We start from the raw sequence: 20,408 nt of genomic DNA on the forward strand, positions 1-20,408 counted from the left end.
GGGTGGTGTCATCTGCATATCTGAGGTTATTGATATTTCTCCCAGCAGTCTTGATTCCAGTTTGTGCTTCATCCAGTCCAGCATTTCTCATGATGTACTCTGCATATACGTTAAATAAGCAGGGTGACAATATACAGCCTTGACGTACTCCTTTTCCTATTTGGAGCCAGTCTGTTGTTCCATGTCCAGTTCTAACTGTTGCTTCCTGAACTGCATACAGATTTCTCAGGAGGCAGGTCAGGTGGTCTGGTATTCCCATCTCTTGAAGAAGTTTCCACAGTTTGTTGTGATCCACACAGTTTGCATCATTATTTCTCTCTATAAAGAAGCTGAGAAGGGGACTGGATAACTTTACCAGATTTTACGGTGAAGACAGGAAGGAAAAATGTGCTAGGAATGGGTGTTGGGTCTATCAATCTATTTGTCTTTCACAAGAAGCCTAATCAGTTATCTTTCCATTTATTATTTAGATAACAAAAGAAGTTTCACTTGAATGTATTAATAGAAGAAGTTTTTAACCCATTAGTCACATTACTAAGGCAGACAGCAGTGTCTCTATCCTTCACCTCTTAAAGTTGAGAAATATTCATTATTATATGACTTAGATTTAGACATTCTGTTGCCTGTGACCTGGAGACTGGATCAAGTGATTCATTTGGTCTATGATATTTGATTAACTATATCATAGTTTGAAACACCAAAAAAAAAAAAATACAAGAACACCCTTCTCCCCTCCATCTACTTCACTGGAAAACTTCCAACAGCACTTTGCTTTTAGAGGTTCTAAGGTTAATGCCGTTCCTCTTATTCAAAACTAGTTTTAGGAGTGTCAAGAAAACTGGATAAATGAGGTGTAAGTAAAAATCAGGAAATCAAGATATGTTAAGTTTACTGAAACACATTTGGATAAAGCCAAAAATTGGTCTGAGATCCTATTAAGGAGATGTGAAGCCCCTACTTAAATATGGTGTGGGCATTTTATAGCAGAGTCACAAAACTTCCCTAGACATAGTATTATACAAGAGTATGTGTTATGCTTACTTTTTAAGTAAACACATTTGTAAATCACTTGGCAAACGTGTCGAGAGTCCATGGTTTATTTCTGCTTCAACACTGCACTGCGGTCTTGGCTATACCAAGTTCCGTAATGGCAGCAACTAACCTTTTTCCCAGACAATCCTCATACCCTGGGGCAGAGAAAACAATGCCCCATTGTGAACTTGCACAAGATTTGCAAATGTGGTGCAATTTTGGTGTACCAGTGGCCTGAAGTTCACAAACCCAGTGAAGATTTCAACTAGCCTATGCTTGTCAGCCAGAAAGCACGAGAAAGACTGGGGTAAAGTCCCTTTTCTTAACTATGTTTCAAGACGATCTAAAAGACACTTCTGGGCACTTCCCTGGTGGTCCAGTGATTAAGTCTTCACCTTCCAATGCAGGGGGTGCAGGTTTGATCCCTGGTCAGGGAGCTAAGATCCTATGTGCCTCCTGGCCAAAAAACCAGAACATAAACAACAGAAGCAATATTGTTACAAGTTAAATGAAGACTTACAAAACAGTCCACATTAAAAAAAAAATCTTTAAAAAAGATAAAGAGAAAAGACACTTTCTTTCCTGCCAGTCTCTCAAATGACCAGAACAAGATTTGCAATTGATTTCACAATAACCAAACAAATCACCTCTTTCATATACATTTCTTTTTATTCCATTGCTGGACTAGTTTAGGCTTCCCTGGTAGCTCAGCTACCAGGTAAAGAATCCACCTGCAATGCAGGAGACCCCAGTTCAATTCCTGGGTTGGGAAGATCCCCTGGAGAAAGGATAGGCTACCCACTCCAGTATTCTTGGGCTTCCCTGGTGGCTCAGATGGTAAAGAATCTGCCTGCAATGCGGGAGACCTGGATTCAATCCGTGGGTTGGGAAGATCCCCTGGGAGCCTAGCAGGCTACATTCCATGGGGTTGCAAGAGTCGGACACAACTTAGCGACTAAACCAACCAACTGACCTGGAGGAAGGCATGGCAACCTACTCCAGTATTCTTGCCTGGAGAAAGGGCTTCCCTGGTGGCTCAGACGGTAAAGAATCCTCCTGTAATGCAGGAGACTTGGGTTCGATCCCTGGGTTGGGAAGATCCCCTGGAGAGGGGCATAGCAGCCCCCACCAGTATTCTTGCCTGGAGAATCCCCATGGACAGAGCAGCCTGGTGGGCTACAGTCCATGGGGTTGCAGAGTCGGACATGACTGAGCACCTAATCACAGCATAGCACAGACTAGTTTAAGGAAATTTACTCACTTCTAGTGCTTCTGTGGAGCTCTGCTAGCTGAAAGCCCTGGTTGTTTTCACCAGGTTCCATGCAAGGTGCACCATACGTATCTCAAATCCATTTCATCCATGCAACAGATTTTTATTCAGCATCTACTAATGAGCTGGTGTTCTAAGTAAGTGTTGGGGGTACATGATATTGGGAACCCTCACAACTTTACAAAGTAGTTGTTATTATCTACATTGTAAAAATTAAGAAACGAAGGCCCAGAGAGAGTAACTAACTCCTCAAGGTCACACAGCCAGGCCATGGCAAAGTTGCCTTGGAAGACAGGTCCATTTCACTCCCTATTGCATGCTTTCCACCCAGTATCTTGAGGCCCTCCTGCCAGCAACTGGCCTTATTGTAAAGGCCCATCACAGGAAATACATGGACTCTTTTTCAAGACTACAATTCCTGAACCTTTACAGTTACTCTGCCAGAAAAGTTGAGGTTCATGTATGAAAATGGGAAGGGGGACTCTACCTTTGAATTTGGTCTGCGAGTTTTCACTGAGTCCTTTCCTTCCCAGACGGCTCACCTTCAAGATCTGGTTTCAGAAGCCTTGAAGCTATAAGGGGTGGTAATCCATGTTTCCACGAATTGACCTAGCAGGCTAGCCTTAGGTTGGGCATCCCATAGGTCTGGGTCAGAATATCCTCCAAGAGGGTGAGGAGAGAGCCTAAATCTGCAGCCCGGAGCTGAGCCTCTGATCTGCTTGCTCACCGTCTGCCTGACTTTAAGTTGTTTAAATTCTCTGTGCTCCAAGGTCAGGGTCATAAGAAACAAATGAGATACCACAGATGAGAGTGGTTGGAAAATTGGAAAATAATATAGAAAGAATGGCCATTATCCAAACTCACAAAGCAGAAGGGACTGAAAATTGAAGGCAGCATGGAAGAACACATCAGCTTAACTCTGCAACACTCCTAATAAAGCATCATTTAATTATAAGCCTCCAAGGAGGGATAATAAAATTAAACGTTGTCTGTCACAGCTCCCTTGTTACTGGTATCTGGGGCATGAAATTCTGAAGAGTCTTCATTCTTCTTGAGCGTAAATGCAACTGTGGTCGAGGGGATCCCTCCTGACTCACCGATCTAAAAACCAAGAAAGATAACCAGTGGGTATCAATCAGAGCTTCTGAATGGAAAGTTCCGAGTACAGCAGAGGAAAGCAGGCAGCTGATTTCCATCTGGTTGATGGAGCCAAATCATCTCCACATGCCCATGGGCAAGAATCCCAGAGGCAGGTTTTCAAGTGTCCCGAGGCCTCAAAAGACAGACATGAAGGAAAGAAAATCAAAATAATTTCTGTTGGCCTAAAGCCCCCCAGGAAAGGGACAGTAGGAATTCTGATCCACTTCTCAAACCCAGAGGTGGGTGCACAACCCAGGGACTCACCTTCCCACCTAAGAACCTGCACAAAACCTGCGTCCTCTGCGTTCCTTTCTTTCATCAGCCACTCCAGTTTACCAGCTAGCTCACCTGTCCCCGGGTGTTACATTGCCCTTTCCCACTTTCTTTTAACCCTACTTGGAGAGATCAGCCCTTACTCAGAAACACACACAGTGTCTTACAGAGACTGCTGTGGAAAGATGGAGCTGTGCAATGCAAAACAAAGAAAATGCAGCCCGGAGGGGAGAGGAAGGAGAGGAACTGGGCTTCAGTTACTGCATGCTACATCTTGGGTAAGAGCTCCAACTCCCCTGAGCCTTAGTCTCCACATCTGGAAGAGTGGAAATTACCCCTGCTTGTTTGGGCCACAGAAATCAAATGAGATATTTGTGGAATGCTTGAAAGCACTGTGAATATTAATGGGCCCGTCCCTCCCTCAATGATCTTATGACAAAGGCAGTCGTTCAGCAAATGATTATTGAGGATCTATGATGAACCACACTGGGCTGGGCCCTGGAGATATGACAGAAAATTGGGCATGTTCCCTGACCTTGGGGAGGTGACCTGGGCATGGGGCACAGCAGCATAGACAAGTAATTAAAATACACTTGGCTACATCTCATCAACTCACTCCAGTATTCTTGCCTGGGAAATCCCAGGGACAGAGGAGCCTGGCAAGCTATAGTCCAGGGGGCTGCAAAGAGTCGGACGTGACTGAGCATGCACATCTCATAAATGGACATCGGGTGCCCAGCTCAGGTCAAAGGGCTTTGCAGGAAGAGGGATAACACAGAAGCTAAATCTTGAGCGATGATAAGGGAATTTGCTGGGGAAAGAAGGGGGTCAAGGTCATTCCAGCTGGATGAGTGGCATGTACAATGGCAAGAAAAATGAGAGCGAGCAAAGGTTAGAGCTTGTGATTCCGAATAGCTGGCACCTAATATGAGAAGCAGGAGAGGGGGCACTGGGGAGTCAGGAAGGAGGTCTCCCTTGGAGGACAGGCTGCCTGCTCAGATGATCATACTTACAGAGTGCTCACCTGGTGCCAGGGCTTCCCAGGTGGTGCTAGTGGTAAAGAACCTGCCTACCAATGCAGGAGACATTAGAGACGTGGGTTCGATCCCTAGGTCAGGAAGATCCATTGGAGAAGGGCATGACAACCCACTCCAGTATTCTCACCTGGGGAATCCCATGGACAGAGAAGCCTGGTGGATTACAGTCCATTGGGTCGCACAGAATCAGACACAACTGAAGAGACTTTGCACACACAGACCAGGTAACAGGTATTTTCTAACATATCTCACATATGACCACTTGTAATTCTCCCAACCACTCCCAAGAAGTCAGTCCTATTATATTATTACCCATTACTTCTACTAATAGAAGGGGAAACTGAAGCGCAGAGAAATTAAGTAACTTGCTCAAGGTCATACAACTGGCAAGTTTGCCAAGGAGTTGGGTTTTTTAAATAATTTGTTGACAGTCTGAGTAACTGATAAAGTGCATGTCACTTGCTCATGTGGAAATTTATGTTGTTTGCTTAAATACTTAATGGTTAACGATCACTTGGGCTTATCAATAAAGTAATCCAGTCATTGAAGTCTTCTCAGATGGGGTAGATTATAAATGGAAATTTATGTTTAATGATCAATTAACTTGACTAATTTTGCTTTTCCCTCTTTCCCTAACAATCCATTGTGAGAGATAAACAGAATTGGTGGACTTGAAAAACACAGAAACTTTTAAGACATAGTATATACAAATCCCCTTAAGCTGGAGCCTCCTTTTTTTTCTTTTTAAGTAATTTCATTTCTAGGAATTTATCCTAAGCAGATCATCAGGCATACTAAGTTCTATTGGATTGGCCAAAAAGTTCATTTGGGTTTTTCAGTAAGATTGTATGAGAAAACCCAAAAGAACTTCTTGACCAACCCAAAACAACAACAAAAAAGTCTAGTTTATCACCACAGGGTTGGTGGGATACCCTATCCTTTTTCTAAGTTCTAGTTTTCCTCTTCCAGCCCTTGGGATTGTGGACAATCCTTGGGCTTAGGCAGTAGGAGAATCTAGGCAAGGTAGTTTAGTCCCTAGAAGTTTTACTCTTCAGGCTTGCACGCATATAGTCGAGGTCAACGTCTCTGTGGATGACATCACACCCTCTGGACCCAATTCAGCCACAGGAGTGTAGGGTGGTCCCAGGTCCCCACAGCCCCCCATTCACAGTTCCGCCGCCTGCAGGATGCCACCACGAGCTTGCTGCAACCACTGTCGCCTGAGGATTCCTCTCTCCTGAGAAACCCACCACTCGTTCCCAATCTTGGAATATTCCACCTTCTGCTTCCGGTCTGGCCCTTTTCCCTCGTAACTCTAGAAGTTCAAAGCCTCCAACGCTTTCCTATCTAGGACTCCTGGTTGACTCACCTCCCTGAACACACACTTTTGAAAACACAACGGCCTATTGACTTGCCCCTGGGACCAAAGAAAGCACGGATAGCCATGACTCAAAGCCCCATGTAGGTCCTTGGGAAGAGGAGGAAAGAAAGACCTTGGTTGCTTTATAGTGAACCCACAGCCTGGAAACAAACCCAGCCGGTTCTGAATGCATTCTGCCACATTAAATTTTTAATGTTTCCAATTACATCTATAATAGTAGAAATCTGGAAGAATTTAAATGTTCCAAGGGATTGTATATTGGAATAACACACAGCAATTAAAGGGCTCTGTTCTTGATATACTCATTTTTTAAAAGCAGCTTTCAAAGCAAGGTATACAATTTAAGTCCCATCTTTATAATTTATATATACACACAATTGTATCAATCAGTGCTCGTTTTATGAGTAGTGGGATCATTGTTGAGGTTTATTTTGCTTTTTAGCTTCTGTGCATTTCCCCAGTGTCTCCCATATATTTGTATTGTTCTTGTATCGAGGCTCGCTGCAGAGTACAGTGGTTGGAGGTGGATGTGTGTGTGGCAGTGGCCCTTCTCCTGGAGGAGATACAGTAGCAGAGTGAGGTAGCAAGCTATCTTGTCTTGGCAGATTGTTGTAAGAGTATTATTACTGGCAGATTATCATTATTATAAGAGTTAACTTGAATATGGAATAACTGTGTAAAACAACATTTAAGTACAGAGAAGGTAAAACAAAAGCTTAAAAAATATATCAAGACAACATACTGCAGTTTTTTTAAGAAGTTCTTCTTGTTTCCCCTTTAGACATCTAATAAGTAACACAAACAGATACTTTATTTTGGCCAACATCAGCTCTTGGGCAATGCTCCACTCTCAGAAACATGCCTGATATTTGTGTTGGATGGTAGATCTTTTATACAGTGTGATTGGGAACAAGTTAATAACCTCTCGATTTGAGTTTCTTCATCTTCCATTTTTGCTCTGTTATTTAACAAATGCATCTACTCTGTGCCCGCACTGTTTTGCAAATATTAACTAAGTTAACCCTCGTCCCTACCCAACAAGGAGAACACTATCACCCCTACTTTACACATGAGGAAACCAAGAAACGAAGAGGGGTTAAAAACTCACCGAGTTCACACTGATTGTAAAGCAACAAGATCAGGGTTCAGGACGGTCAGCCCTGTGTCTTATGCTGGACTCAATGACATCAATACATCTATCACTTACGGTGTGTAAAACACCCACAGAGCCCTGGGCATCTTCCCTCTCCATGCTTCTCAAATCTCTTTTTGTCCCCTGAAGTTTCATTTGGAAATCCAATTTTAAAAAAGATCACTTATCTGGTGGGCCAGAGGCTAAGACTCCATGCTCCCGATGCAGGTAGGCCTGGGTTCCATCCCTGGTTAGGGAACTAGATCCCACTTGCAGTAACTATTAATAAAAAGAACCCAAATGCCCACAACTAAACAACAAAAAATCCTGCATGCTGCAGCTAAGACCTGGTAAAGTCAAATAAATAAATAATTACATATATAGATATAGATATCTCATATACACTCCAGGATTTATTTTATGAAACAAGTACTCCACTGCTGCTGCTGCTGCTAAATCGCTTCAGTCGTGTCTGACTCTGTGCGACCCCAGAGACGGCAGCCCACCAGGCTCCCCCGTCCCTGGGATTCTCCAGGCAAGAACACTGGAGTGGGTTGCCATTTCCTTCTCCAATGCATGAAAGTGAAAAGTGAGTGAAGTCGCCCAGTCAAGTTTGACTCTTAGCGACCCCATGGACTGCAGCCTACCAGGCTCCTCCATCCATGGGATTTTCCAGGCAAGAGTACTGGAGTGGGGTGCCATTGCCTTCTCCAAAGTACTCCACTACCAGGTATTAATTTCTTAACTTCTCTGCTTTCAATTCATCCCTTCAGGACTGAATATTGAATTTAATACTTTTGAAAGTAAATTCACATCTTTAAGTAGCTCAATTAAATGCAGCCTTTGGGTTCACACAGTCTCTACCATACAAATACTACCCAGTGCCTGCCTAATTCAGTTAGCTGCTGGCTTTCTGGCTCAAATACAAAAAGACCAGTTTACTCCTCTTTAATATGCCCATAGAGAGACAGAATCATTTTCAGTTTTTTTCCCCCCACAGAATGTTCTATATGTAAATACAAAATGGAATTTTCATATTTTCCGAATTTACTAACTTTAAAAAGCTCCCACAGGCCACAGTGAAGACCAAGAATCCCACATGCCTCCACTAAACCCAGCGCAGCCAAATAAATAAAAATAAACAAATGTTTACAAGAAAACAACTTTGGGATTAAAAAACCCTCAATTTGAGAATGAGCTTCCTAGATTTGAATTAGTAAACAGCCTTTTCCCCTCTGTACTAGTAGAGCTTGACTTGTCCACAAACACAACAGCCAACTAATCAGGTTATCGAGGGACTGAGACCTTCAGAGCTCAGGTTTTTGGGGGACTGAGACCTCCAGAGTTCAGGTTCAGGCTTGAGCTCCTGTGTAGACCCAAGCACGAGCAGGGTCTGGGCAAGAGTGTAGATGGAGACCTCCACGCCATCTCTAAATATTTAAAAGGCACAAACCGAGCCAACAATGCTGTTAAATAAAACAAATCCCACTCTCTTACCTTGACAAATCCTCCTTCCTGAGACCAGCATGGAACGTGGGGTTCTTCTCTGCTCTGGGGTTCCAATCCAGAACCTGGCGGGGTTACGGACAGCAGCCTCGGGACTGACCAGCCCCTTGGCCGACTCCAGCATGCACACCGAAGCCTATCTGTTGACACCTGGCTGTGGTGAAGGACACAGCAGCGTTTACTGCAGGGCGCCAAGCAAGAAAACCAGGACAGGTAGCGCTCAAAACCCTCCACTCCTCCGTGGGTTTCAGCAAAGCACGTTTACAGGCCAGGTGAGGGAGGGGCGTCCCAGGGTACGTGAGCAGCTCGTGCACAACTCTCTGATTGGTTGATGGAGAGGTAACAGGTGTCACACCTGTTAACGTGATCCATCAGTAAAACCCCCAGTAGACGTGGGGGCTACGGGCCATGATCATCAAGTTGTTAACATCTTCCATCTGGTGGGGGTTCTTTCATCTGTAAAACAACTCCGGCAGCGGGCATCAGACACTGTGATCTGGGTACTTGAGGAGGAGTTAAATCAGAGGATACGGGGGAGGGGCCTGTTCCCAGGAAGGCTCCGCGGGGTCCTGCTGGGCTACAACCTGAGGTGGCCCCATCAGCAGCCACCTCCACCCATCTCTCGGGTCTAGGAGTGCACACACTGGCAGCATCCTTTATCCTCAGCCAGGCAGGCCGAGGATGCTGATGCAGGAATTCAGGGTTCCAGGAACCATGCTCTCCGAGCGAGAGAAGCACAGACTCTGCAAGGGGGTGTCCCCTTGACCCACTGACTCTCCCTGTGGGGAAAGCTGTGACAGGGAATGACAGCGGAGGGGCCACAGCAGGACCCTCTAAAGGATAACTCTCGAAAGCATGGTGCCCAGGGCAGAGGCCCCCCCTTGCTGGGTCTTAAGGCTGTTATTTTCTCTGGTATATCCCTGGTCGTCTGCTATGTTTTGTGGGATGGGAAGAGTCAGGGATGACGTGGGAGGAAATTAATCTTCCACAACTCTACGTTTGACCCTCCTAGAAGGAAAAACCCTGTGCCTCCCCCTTTGTCAAAATTAAACTAAACCTGCGCTTGTATGTATTTCGTACTTTGTAAAGTAGAATTCTGAAAGACAGAGGGCAGTCTCATAGGGGAAACACCTGAGGAAATCTTGGAGACCTCACGTGGAAGAGCTTGGTCATTCAGTGAGTTTATTGGTTGTTTCTGCTCCACCCCAGACTGAAAGCTGGGGAGAGGGGTACTTTTAGGACTTAAAAGGGGGAGGGGGAGGACTTTAATGGGAGGTCCATTAAGATAAGCAAATTTGGGCATGACAAGAGAGGGCAGTGTGCTAGGATCTGTTAGAAAGCACTGAGTGATGGAGGGCAGTTGCGTTCTAGGACGACGGTGCCTTCAGTTGACACGATGATGATGGTAAGGACACTAAAATATACTGACAGGCAAGTGGGGGCCAAGCATTGTGCTAAATACATGATATATACCTAATAAAATATCTTAATGATATTATATAGTTATACATTTATATAAATACATAATTTATAATTATAAATAAAATGTTTTAAATATAAATTATAATCTATATATATGTCTATATTATATATGCTGCTGTTGTGCTGTGCTCAGTTATGTCCAACTCTTTTCAACCCCATGGACTGTAGCCCAGCAGGCTCCTCTGTCCATGGGATTTCCCAGGCAAGAATACTGGAATGGGCTGCCATTTCCTGCTCCAGGGGATCTTTCCAACCCAGGAATCAAATCCACGTCTCTTTTGTCTCCTACATTGACAGATTCTTTACTTCTGTGCCACCTGGGAAGCATATATATATATATATATATATATATATGTAATTTAATACGCATAGCAACCTTTGAAGAAGTGAAGCTTAAAATGGTTGAGTAACTTGGCTTAGAATAATGTTGCTAGTTAAGTGACAATACAGATTACAATCCAGGTCTGTCTAATTACAGAACCTAAACTTTTAACCGGCCTGTTAAAACCAACTAGCACTTCATAAAAACAGGCAAACTGGTGGCAATCTAGTCAAAGACAGACCCCAGTCACAATGCTCTAATGATCTCTTTATCTAACATCTAACGAAAACCTTAGGTATGCTGAACTGAATGAAGAAAGATGGCCCTAGGGAGAAGTCACCTAGAAAGTGACTGCCATGTGTACACGGACCAAAGATTTGAGGATTTTCTCATCCCGAGGGGTCAGGGCGAAGCATAATTTAAGAAGCAGGGCTTGGTGCTGCTACTGATAGAAGTGTTATGGACCAGAACTGGTGACCAGAAGCTGAGTCTCTGAAACTTAGCAGATTTGGGAAGCAGAGAGAAATGTGCTCATTCTTAGGAGCTGCACCAGTGAAGATCTTAGAGGAGCTTGGTGTAGCGTCCAGCTAAGAAAGGACCGGATAAATCTCACCCACAAGACTGGATTCAGGAAGAAGTCTTGAGAGGGCAACCCTTAACTCATTTATATATTTACAACATAAATGACCAAGAGAAATTAATCCCTGGGAGCGTTCTTGTGATTCTTTATTACCCTACCTCTGCTTCCCATGATCATTTCCCTGAAATTGCATGCAGAAGAATGACTTGAAAACTAAAGAGATTTATTTCTTTGTTCTGAAAAAAAAAAAAAAAAAAAATAGGAGTGAGAACAAAGTGGAAAAGAGAAAAGCCAACTGGGAAAAATAGGGCAGGAAATGGAAAAGGCAGAGAAGAACCCAAGTAAAAGAACAGCTGGTGATGATGAAAGAGGCAAAGGTGTAACTTTATAAGTGTCTGCAGATAAAATAAGGAAAAACTGGTCCAAGTATGGGCATAGACCTTGGAAAATAACTATGTATACCTAAAACCTCCTGCATCCCAGTGCTGATGCTGCATTCCTAGTGGTCCCTAGGCTTAGTGGCTTAAGGCTCACCTGGGCGATGGACATTCAGACTGCGAAGGGCCTTGTTCCCTCCACCATAGATATGGGATTTGTACCTTTACATGGAGAAGGAAATGGCAACCCACTCCAGTATTATTGCCTGGGAAATCCCATGGACAGAGCCTGGTGGGCTACCGCCCACGGGGTTGCAAGAGTTGAACATGACTTAGCAACTGAACGATAAGAGCAGTACCTTTAAAACGCAGCATCGTAAGGCTTTGCAGGCAGCCATTCATCTTGTTAAAGAAATACTGCCGCATAAGAAAAAAACAGTATTTTCTCAAAATTCTACCTTCGTCATATATAAGTTTGACTTAAAGGAAAACACTATAAACAAACGTTGAATTCTAGTTTTAAATACTTCAGCAGGCATCTCCTTCTAGATCTCCTTAGAGGTAAACTATACTGATGCCTGCAACTTACTTTGCTGCTGCTGCTGCTAAGTCGCTTCAGTCGTTTCTGACTGTGCGACCCCATAGACGGCAGCCCACCAGGCCCCGCTGTCCCTGGGATTCTCCAGGCAAGAACACTGGAGTGGGTTGTCATTTCCTCCTCCAATGCATGAAAGTGAAAAGTGAAAGTGAAGTCGCTCAGTCGTGTCTGACTCTTCGCCACCCCATGGACTGCAGCCTACCAGGCTCCTCCATCCATGGGATTTTCCAGGCAAGAGTACTGGAGTGGGGTGCCATTGCCTTGAAATGCAACAAAACAATAAGCTGGAACTGGTGGCTGAACAGAGGGGTACGTAGCTGGATGTACATGTGATGAAGTCACCATAGGAAAATGATGTTTATAGAGTCTAAGGGGTTAGTATGTGGGTGTTTAAATGTACTTCTCAGCTTTTCTGTATGCTTGAAATTTTTCACAGTAAAATTTTGGTAAGATGTTCTTACTAGAGAGAAGTTCCTCTTTAAAAGACAGTACATAGACCCAGGACACAGACACAAGATTCTCAATCTTTTTGATTATGCTATCTTTTAAAAAGCCTCACTGACTAATGTGAGGGCTTGTCTTTGATATTCTTCGCCTGTTTATTTTGTCTTACCTGCCTTTTTCTCTCTGGCAGTCTAGGACAGCAGAAATATTGGCACTTGGTAAAGACATGTTTCATAACTACACCCCTAAAACTTAGGAAAAACTACACTATGCCATTGTTCTTGTAGCATATGCTAATTAGAGAATCACATGTCAACTAGGAATATTCTATTTGACTACATGTGAAATGCATCTCTTCACCACAGTATGTGTGTTGCAGAAAAGACTCTTGGTATTATGTGATAAAGTTTGTACACCCTATCTTAAAGCACATTAAAGGCGTTCTTCTAGATTCTGTGAGTATGGTTCCAGGTATTTATACTTTAAATCACTCCTAACTGTAGCTGACTCTCTGCAGTGACTGGGGGTTAGGAATTAGGAGGCAAGACATAACTTTTTACCTATCTTTCTCAAGCTCAAAAAAAAAAAAGTTGCAAAATAGTGTTAAGCTATGACTATCTGAGATTCACCAAAACTAACCCCTGCCATGCTACTTTCATGGTTGATTCTTTAATTTTTCAGATTATTTGCAGTTGTAAAGGTATCCTGGTAGTCTTTTTAAGCTATGTTATACTTATCTAGAACATTGTAAGACACATCCACAGTGAAAAACTTGTCAATAATGAATTAGAATTTATCTAAAGAACTTATTTAAAAATACTATTATCATGTACATTCGATGACTTAAATAGAGTGTAAAGAGAAAATTTAATTTTAGAGAAATACTAAAGTTGAAGATTTTTAAGTTAGCAGCTCTAAATACTGCATCTTATTTGGTGGCAAAACAAGGGAATCTGAATGTCCTCAAGCTCTTATACAAGACAGTACTAGGGGCACTCGCATCCTAACAAAATAAAATAAACCCCTTATTTTCCAAGAATATGAAGTACAAATACTCGAATCATAAAACTATGTTTAAAATTTGCTATTTTATCAAGTGAATAAAATTAGTTTCTGATTCCCAAAAAAGTAACAAAAATCTGATCTCCAATTTTTCTTAAAGAATTTGGGGATACCTGTTATTACTTATAATAGACTTGTATACCAGTTTGCTCAATCAATGATTAATTACTTTGCTCCAGTTTTGACTACTGGAGAGCTTTAAAATGCCAGGAGGTACACAATACCAAGGCTTTTTTTTTTTTTACTACAAAAGAAAACACTTTAGCATCTAGGCAGTGTAGGTTTGTGAAAAGTCCTTTGTCACTAAGAGCCAAGCTTCTTTTTCAAAAGATAAGCATAATAGGTTCAGTATTTAAAATGTGAGCTATCTCACAAAACAGTATGGTAACACAATTGATCTCCAGTGAATTCTTGCTATTTTTAAACAAATGATGTAGTATGTAAAATTGTTTCCCCTTTTCTTTTGAAAAGCCTTAAAACCTTGAATGTATTCAGAGAAAAGAAACAAAACTATATTTAAATCACTTTTTTAAAACACCATGTTTTCTTTGTATTTAGAAAAAAACACAGGAAAAAAGTTGTTTGTTATCCCATGGTTAATTAGAATAACAGTAAGTGGAAAAAAAGCACAACATAAAAAAACATATACCCATTGAAACCAGACAACAAGGAACATCATCGACTAAAGAAACAATTAGAAACAGAACTTACCTCTTTCTGACAAATGTATTTGCAGGGGTGCAGGGAAGGGTAAAGCTGGGGTAATGGATTAAGAAATATACCAGAGTTCAGAGTCTTCAGCCAAAAACTCACAATATTGGACAGGTACCTTTCAACCCTACCTTCCCTCAACCACCAGAGACTGTCATCCCAGAAACCCTATCTAGATGGTCAAACTGAACTCACTTCACTAGCAGAAGCCCACATACTGTATGCCAGTGAGAGTAAAATTCCACAAGTCCCTGCGCCTATTAAATGACTACAGTCTGTTCTCCACAAGGCTTGAAGAGCCATGCCACTGTCCTGGGGTGGCACAATGACCCTAGAGATGGAACCTGCAGCATTTGTTTAGGTGAAACTTCGGCTTAGAGAGCGAGCAGACACAAATCACCACCACCAAAGTCAAGGACCGAAGCTTCACTGATTCACTCAGACTCACATGCTCTGTAAAAGGGGCTGCATCCAGTTATTACTGGATGTCTCTTGAGCTTCTTTCAACCTGCAAAGTTTTTAACGTATCACCCCAGGATTATAATCCTGGGCTCTCTAACCTGAAAGCAGACAGCAGTTGTTTCAAAATAGAGACAAAGATGAAAACTTCATCTTGGCTGCATTTTTTAAACTCCTCTCCCAGAATAGAATCTTCCCTCCCTTCTGGTAAACACATGCTTGTATACATTAAAATTTAAAGGGTGTAAAAATTAGCAAGTCCATACTCTCCTATACCGAAGAATCAACCCCCAATCCACAACAGGCTCACCATCTCCCCAAATTGCCATGTGGGCTCTAGGAATTGGAAACACATAAACACACACACACACATACAAATGCAAACCCAACAAAAGAGATATTGAAACCTAGGAGAATGTTGAGGTATTGCACACACTGCCTCATTTTTGTTCCGGAGGGAGAGTGATCAGGGTTCCAGGCAGGGTGACATACCATGGGCATTAAAAGCATATAGTCAGTCTTAGCAAATTAGGTAAATTAGCGATCATTTGATGGTATTCTATTGTTGTTATTGTAATCACAGTCATTTTCCCTGGTAGTGGTGCTTCGTGATGAAGCATAGTTCTCACAGGATAATTGTGAAAGATACTGAAAGATTCAGGCTCAGGGATGCCGCATCTGCTTTCAAAAGCTCTTCAGATTCAAACTGGCATTTTCCTTTATCTTGGAAATTGATTAGAGATTCAGATCATGCCGGTTTAAATGGAAAGGTGAAAGCAGGGTAATTTCAATCTATGAATTATTCAATCTCAGCCTGGTGCAGTTGCCATCCAGGAGCGGATGCTCTGACGGTCCTTCCGCAGAGCCTCCATTATGCTTGTCATTTTTATTTCTTTATCTACGATCTCTTTCTCAGTTACCCAGCTTGTCCCTTAGGGCTCGGCTTCACAAACCCAAAGTATTTCAAATTGGCAGTAACCTAAACGTGCGGCTGTCTCAAATCGCTGTCTCCACAGGCTGCCTTTTTTTTTCCCCCAAATCATTTTAAACACACATACACACACATTCATGATGATATCTGTGAGGCTCTTTGATTCAATGAATTAAAACACACACATACACACACACACACACCCCCACACACACACACAAAGATGAGGGAATCGCTGCAAAGAGTTATGTTCCACCAGCATCACAAGAGGAGATAAAGTGATGCTTTCTGCTTCCTTCTTTGTTGTCGGTATGACCCATCCTAGTTGAATAACATCACGCAGGAAGGAGCCAGCACTAAACAGGCTTGCCTGGCACCCTGATTTCCAACCAGCACAGATGAAGACTGCATGGAAGGCAGACTAATCCAGGCAACCATACAACTTAGCGAGCACGATTATTTAGGAAAAATAAGAAGAAGCCATCAGAGGACCGCAATTAAACTGTCAATCTCCCAGGCTCCACCTGCACCCAGATTGCAGTCGCAAAGATTCTCCACTTGATGGCTGGCTGTGTCACTGCTAGTCGACAGCTTGTCCCCGAATCCAGAGAGGACTGGGATGGATTTAGGTCAGTGAGTCTGGTTTCTCCTTTAAATCGTGTTCTAACTGAGGAGCCGGGGATCTGGGCCAGTCAACCGTGAGCCGCCCGAACTGGGAGCTTGGAACATCAGTGCGGTGGAGGAATCTGCCTGTCCAGGCCCCAGCCGGGCACACAGCGTTGGCATCTCCTTTGTCCTAGCCTTTATCCCGCAGGTAGGGCGCCGTGCTTCGTGAGAAGCCCACAAACTATTCCCACAAGTGCTGGGGAGCCCGCCGCGCTCCAACCGGGGCGGTCTGGCCACCGGGCTCCAGGCAGTACCTGCTCTGCTGCAAACGCACGCTGCCAAGTGTGAAGCCATCGTGTGCATTCAGACTGCTTCTCTGCTCCTGGCTAAACACAGGTAAATGCTCCTCAAGGAAGAAATGCTAGGTAGCAGCAGGAACAGACCACTTTGAAACTGTCGCTTTTTTTTGCCTAGTTGTACGCCTTGTGACGAGGAACCGGCAGGAGCCAGGGCTGGGGCAGAGCGGTGATGCAGAAAGCAGCAGCGATGACACGGCAGTCAGCTGACTTGCAGGGTGTGATTGCTCAATGTCCTCTACAGAATCGGGTCAGTTTCTAGGGCGGCACCGGTCAGACGACCTTGACTGTGAAGCGGACTTGCAGGAGGGCAGCACCTGGCAGGGCTACCCGCCCCCCCAAACCCGCACCTGGCAGGGACACCTCCCATTGCGTGTCTCTCAGGCACAGTTTTTAACTCACAGCCTTCGGGACTTAACTGTTTCTGTCCTGCTTGCTGAGAAGGCAGGTGATTCTTGGGGTGACGGTCCCGGTGCAAACACAGGTGAAAGCCTTCACGGTTCCTATTGTTCGGGTTCATTTCAGCTCCAAAAGAAGAATGGTGAGAGTTCTCGCCTGCGTTTTGGTTTTAAAAGCACAATGCTTTTTTTTTTTTTTTTTTAAGCAGGTAGAAATTGCCTTCAGCTACTGGTATGCCGTAATGAACTAGTAAATTGTACCTAACAGAATGGCACGAGCAATAGGAGAAAGCTCGCAGGTAAATTCATCCAGTGCTTAGCCTTAAATCATGGTCCAGCTGCTATAAAGCAGTGTGCAGGGCTCTATTGCAAAAGGCAGGTTGTACATCCCAATTAATGGACACTAGAGCAAACAGCCTTATATGGTATCACCCCAGTGATTTGAGGAATGCTAAAATAAGAAAAGCCATCATTACCAGGCATTTGTTTAATGACTGTAATCATACCGAATTAATTTAACTTGCTGCAGTGTGTAACAGAAAGTCAATTATAAATGTGCACCAAAAGAATAACAATACTAGTATCTGCATGGCACCTTCTTCTGACAGGACATGCCCTTAAGGAGATCTCACATCCCCAACATTCAGAGAGCACTCGGGATGTGCTAAGTGCTCACAATCTGCGAACGGCCCCTCAGAGGACAGGCATTTACGGCTCTACACCAGACGGACACATATCGTACGGATTGCATACAGACGATCACCACCATGACCCATGCCAGTTGTTCTGCAAGGACTGAGCCATTTCCCCCTATTTGTGCCTTATGAATTTTATTTCTCTATTTGCTTCTTTTTTTTACTAAACACTTAAAAAATTTTTTTTTTGGCTGTGCCCCATAGCATGTGGAATCTTAGTTCTCCAACCAGGGATTGGACCTGCACCCCCAACAGTGGAAACACAGAATCATCACCACTAGACCATCAGGGAAGTCCTCTGTTTGCTTTTTATTTGGTTATTTTTTCTTTCTTTCTTTGGTTCTCTTGACACAAATCCTGATTGAATGAGGAAGTTTTTCAATAGCACACAGAGAGATCAAAACTGGAAGGAGTGGTCTCCCCTGGTGTGTGTGTGTGTTCTGTTGCTCAGTCATGTCTGACTCTTTGTGACCTCGTGGACTGTAGCCGGCCAGGCTCCCGTCCATGGGATTCTCCAGGCAAGAATACTGGAGCAGGATGCCATTTCCTTCTCTAGGGGATCTTTCCAACCCAGGGATCGAACCCATGTCTCTTGTGTCTCTTGCCTTGGCAGTCGAATATCTCTACAACTGGACCACCTGGGAAGCTCGGGGGTGGGGCAGAATCCACCTATTAATGCAGGAGACAAGGGTTTAATTCCTGGTCCTGGAAGATCCCACGTGCCAAAGAGCAACTAAGCTCGTGCACAACAACTACTGAGCCTGTGCTCTAGAGCCCAGGAGCTGCAACTTCTGAGTCCACACGCCGCAACCGCAACTGAAGCCCACACGCTCTAGAGCCTGTGCTCTGCAGCCAGAGAAGCCACTGCGATGAGAAGCCCACGCACCCCACAACTAGGGAGTAATCCCCGCTCGCTACAACTAGAGAAAGCCCTCGCGCAACGAAGACCCAGCACAGTCAAAAATAGTGAAAATGAGAGTTGCTCAGCCATGTCTGACTTTTTGTGACCCCATGGACTATACAGTCCGTGGAATTCTCCAGGCCAGAATACTGGAGAGGGTAGCCTTTCCCTTCTCCAGGGGATCTTCCCAACCCATGGATTGAACCCAGGTCACCCACATTGCAAGCAGATTCTTTTCCAGCTGAGCCACAAGGGAAGCCCAAGAATACTGGAGTGGGTAGCCTATCCCTTCTCCAGGGGATCTTCCCAACCCAGGAATCAAACTGGGGTGTCCTGCATTGCAGGTGGATTCTTTACCAACTGAGCTATCAGGGAAGCCCTAAAAATAAATAAATAAATATTAAAAAAAAAACTGGATGGAAAAGTGCCTTCCATGTAATTAGGTGACTGCTATGAGTAGTAAGTGACATTTAAATAAAGCAAGGATTCTACTTTGAGGCAGTGGGTGGGTGCAGGCCACCCGTGCTGAGGAGGTCCTACCTGGAGAGAACCAACCAGAGGCCATCTCTCCTGTACCCTTTTTTGAGCTCCCATTCAAGAATCCAGATCTCAGAAATTCACCATGCCACCTTCTTTCAAAACTTATCAGGAAATGAGCCCCCAGATGGTACAAATAATCCATAAGGTTTCATTTAATTCCTCAGAGGCACTCATACTTTTGAAGAACCTAGGGCTTCCAGAAAAGGCATGGCTACCTATTGGGGGCAGATTTCAAGCACCAAAGCTCTAGGTGGGAAATCATTTCTATGGGGCAAGGAGGCCTTCCAGGGGGGTCCACGTCTCCTTCCTCCAATGGCAGGTCTGTGCCATGGTGCTGACCGCCCAGTGATGTGCAAGAATTCTAAAAGCTGGGTACTTGAAATCTGGGAATATACTGGGAATATTTACACCACGGAAGTGGACAAATACTAAAACTTTAGTGTTGCTGTGTTTTCTGGAAAGCTGGTTTACATGTTGTAATATATTTAATTATGTCAAGTTATACTACATTCCTTTATTTTAACCCTAGAATCCAAAACAATTAAGAATAAAAAGTACAATGGTTAAGCAAAAGGCTTGGCTTAGAACCCACTACAGACACCACATGCCCTGAATGTGTATGGTCAGTGTGGGTCATAGGGGCCAAAGAGATTCTGACAGCGCCTCTCCCCCTCCTCTAGGGCACCCTATCTTTCCTTGTGACTTCTCTCAAGTCCTCACTCACTAAGCAAAAATGGCCCACACACTGGTATTTATAAAAATCTCCTCCCGCACCCTATGGCATATTTAATCAGTGGTGTGTAGGGATTATTAAAAGCTAGGCAGTTGAAATCAACCACACTGGGAATATTTACACCACGGAAATAGGCAAATACTAAAACTTTGGTGGTGGTGTTTTTCCTGGAGAATGGGTTTACATGTTGTGATATATTTAATTATGCCAACTTGTACTATGTTGCTTTATTTCAAACTCAGAATCCAAAATGCTTAAGAATATAAAGTACAATGGTTAAGTGACAGGTTCACAGCTTAGAGGGCTTATCCTTGAATCCTGTACCACTGATTATCTCTAAGACTTTTTGGGTAAGTTCATTACCACAAGACTCAGCTTCCTCTTCTATAAAACAGGACTCATAATACTGTGCACCTCACAAGTTATGTATATTCATGAATAT

General features: G+C 43.7%; 2 long non-coding RNA genes across 7 annotated transcripts in view; both read right to left on the bottom strand.

The window, feature by feature from the left end:
• The window catches only part of LOC123329169, a 46,254-nt gene extending 36,002 nt beyond the window's left edge, over positions 1 to 10,252 (bottom strand). Inside the window, exons 1-2 of the long non-coding RNA XR_006544392.2 lie at positions 8,763 to 10,252; positions 2,790 to 3,403 (exon numbers count right to left, since the gene is read on the bottom strand). This is a non-coding gene — a long non-coding RNA (uncharacterized LOC123329169). The remainder of the gene's footprint in view (positions 1 to 2,789; positions 3,404 to 8,762) is intronic.
• LOC112579558 overlaps positions 1 to 20,408 on the bottom strand; it is a 224,226-nt gene that overhangs the window by 164,125 nt on the left and 39,693 nt on the right. The gene's annotated exons all lie outside the window — the stretch shown is intronic.

Source organism: Bubalus bubalis, chromosome 2 (assembly GCF_019923935.1).
Source record: "Bubalus bubalis isolate 160015118507 breed Murrah chromosome 2, NDDB_SH_1, whole genome shotgun sequence".
NCBI classification, from domain to species: Eukaryota; Metazoa; Chordata; class Mammalia; order Artiodactyla; family Bovidae; genus Bubalus; species Bubalus bubalis.